Raw genomic sequence first — 3,168 nt, 5'->3', positions numbered from 1 at the left:
AGACACAGACCTTACACTCTCCACAAAACACTAAGCAAAGTGGATCATAGACCTAAATGTGAAATGCAAAACTATAAAACTCCTAGGAAAAAACATAGGAGAAAACCTAGAGAACCTTAGGAATGGTGATGCCTTTTTTGATACAACACCAAGGGTACTATCCATAAAAGAAATAGATGATAGGTTGTGCTTCATTAAAACTAAAAACTGCACACACAAAAAGAAAAGATCAAGAGAATTAGAAGACAAGCCACAGACTGGGAGAAAATATTTGCAAAAGACATAACTGATAAAGGACTATTGTCCCAAACATACAAAAATCTTAACACCTTGCCAAAGAGAATATACAGATGGCAAATAAGCATATGAAAAGATGCTCCACACCATATGTCACCAGGGAAATGTGAATTAAAACAACGAGATATCACTACACATCTATAAAATGGCCCAAATCCAGAACATCACCACCACCAAATGCCGGTTGGAATATGGAGCAACAGGAACTCTCATTCATTGCTGTTGGGAATGCAAACTGGTATAGCTACTTTGGAAGATAGTTTGGTAGTTTCTTTTTTTTTAAATATTTTATTTATTTATTTGAGAGAAAGAACAAGCAGTGGGGAGGGGCGGGGGGGAGAGAGAGAGAGAAGCAGACTCCCTGCTGAGCAGGAAGCCAGATGCGGGGCTCAATCCCAGAACCCGGAGATCATGACCTGAGCCGAAGGCAAATACTTAACAGACTGAGCCACCCAGGCGCGCTCCAGTTTGGGTAGTTTCTTACAAAACTAAATATAGGGCAGTCTATGTGGCTCAGTTGGTTAAGCGTCTGCCTTCTGCTCAAGTCATGATCTCTGGGTCCTGAGATTGAGCCCCGCCTCAGGCTCCCTGCTCAGTGGGGAGACTGCTTCTCCCTCTCCCTTTGCCCCCACCCCCGGCTTGTGCTCTCTCATGTTCTTGCTCTTTCAAATAAGTAAAATCTTAAAAAAAAAAAAACCAACAACAACAATATACTCTTACTATATGATCCAGCAATCACACTGCTGGGTATTTACCCAAAGGAGTTGAAAACATGTTCAAACAAAAAACTGAACACGGATGTTTATAGCAGCTTTACTCGTAATTGCTAAAACTTGGAAGTAACCAAGATGTCCTTCAGTAGGTGAAGGACTTGTGGTACATCCAGACAATGGAATATTATTCAATGCTAAAAAGAAATGAGCTATCAAGCCATGAAATGACATGGAGGAACCTTAAATGCATATTACTAAGTGAAAGAAGCCAATATGAAAAGTACATAATTATATGGCTCTAACCACATGACATTTTGGAAAAGGCAAAACTATAAAAAGATCAGTGGTTGCCAGGGGTGGGGAGATGAATAGGTAGAGCACAGAGGATTTTTAGGGCACTGTATATATTCTGTATGATAATGATGAATATATCATTATATTATTTGTCCAAACCCATAGAATTGGAACATACAACACCAAGAGTAAACCCTATGGTAAACTATAAACTTTGGGTGATTATGATATGTCCATGTAGGTTCATCCTTGGTAAAAAAAAAAAAATGTACCATCCTGGTGAGTGATATTGACAATGGGGGGAGGCTAGGCATGTGTGGGGCAGGAGGTATCTAGGACATCTCTATACCTCCTTCTCAATTTTGTTGTAAGCGTAACTGATCTAAAAAAGTCCTTGAAAACAACAAAAGAGGGGTGCCTGACTGGCTCAGTCAGAAAAACATGTGACTCTTGACCTTGGGGTTGTGGGTTTGAGCCTCACTTTGGGGGTAGAGATAAACAAATTTTTAAAATTTTAAAAAATAAAACAACAAAATATAAATTCTAAGGACTCTCCTTGAGTGTAGGGGAAAAAAAGTCAAAGATATAGACAACATTAAGGATAAAATACTTAGAGGATCAGTCCAGGAGTCCATCATCTAACCAGCAAGTTTCAGAGAAAACAGAGAATATACAGAAGATGAAATTATCTCAGATGTGAAGGACTGGTGAACAGATTTAAAACAACTACTGTATGTTCATAGAATATTACTCAGAATTAAAAGAGATGAAATGCTGATACACATAATAACATGGATATGCCTCAAAAACATGTTGAGTAAAAAGAGTTGAAAGAGTAGATACTGTGTGAGTCGATTTATATGAAGTTTTAAGGCAGGCAAAACTAATCTGTAGTGACAGAGTAGATTAGTGGTAACCTTGAGTGGAGGAGGGATTGACTTCATGGGATTTTTGTATGTTAGGAAAATCATTCTAGTAGAAGAGTGACTGGAGACAATGAGTTGAAGAGCTTATTAGGGACATGAACTTCTGGGCACATGGAATCTGTGAAATCAGTTATCATAAATGTGTTGTGGCACCCAGAGGCCCAGGTGTGAGAAATGGAAAGGATGTTTGGACTAATCAATCCATGGTTAGAGTTTTATCAGCTAGAAAAGAACTGCAGCAAAGAGTCAATGCACCAATGCACTGCACCAAGGCAGTTGAACATGATTAAACACAATGTTGTCTGGGCAGACAGGAAAAGATCAAAGGAGGCCGATAGATTGGCAGAACAGTAAAGAGTCAGGAGATGAGACATCATGATGAAGCCAGGAAGTACATGTTGGGGAAGTGAGGGAGAGGCTGTGGTCCGTGGCAGACTGGAGTAATTTAGGGTGATGACAAATCCCAGGCGATTTTTTTAAAAGTATAGACAACATGGAATGAACTCTAAGATAATCTTGTTCAGTGAAAAAGGCAAGGTACAAGAAAGTATGTATAGTAGACTACTGTGTAGAAGGGCAACACCATTGATATTTATTTACTTGTATGTTAGTAAAATATTTCTGGAAAGAAATATAAGAACCTTATAGTATTGGTTGACTCTGGGGAAGAAAACTGGGTAGCTGGGGGATACAAGAGGGAGGTAGTCTTTACACTCTATTCCCTTTTGTTCCTCTTGAATATTGAATCATGTGTATGTTATTACCTATTCAAAAATATATTTAAAAAGTAAACCAAAAAAGGAAAAAGAAAACATGATATAATGAATAAAAACAGAATACAAAGTGAGGTATGTATGCTTCAAGTATATAAATTAGGCATGTATATAAAACAAATACCAGAAGGTACGATAAATAAGCTTATTTCGATCTGTTTAAAA

The sequence above is a fragment of the Neomonachus schauinslandi genome, chromosome 2, assembly GCF_002201575.2.
Source record: "Neomonachus schauinslandi chromosome 2, ASM220157v2, whole genome shotgun sequence".
Classification (NCBI taxonomy): Eukaryota; Metazoa; Chordata; class Mammalia; order Carnivora; family Phocidae; genus Neomonachus; species Neomonachus schauinslandi.
The sequence above is the reverse complement of the archived record's forward strand: the minus strand, read 5'-3'. Positions refer to the sequence as shown.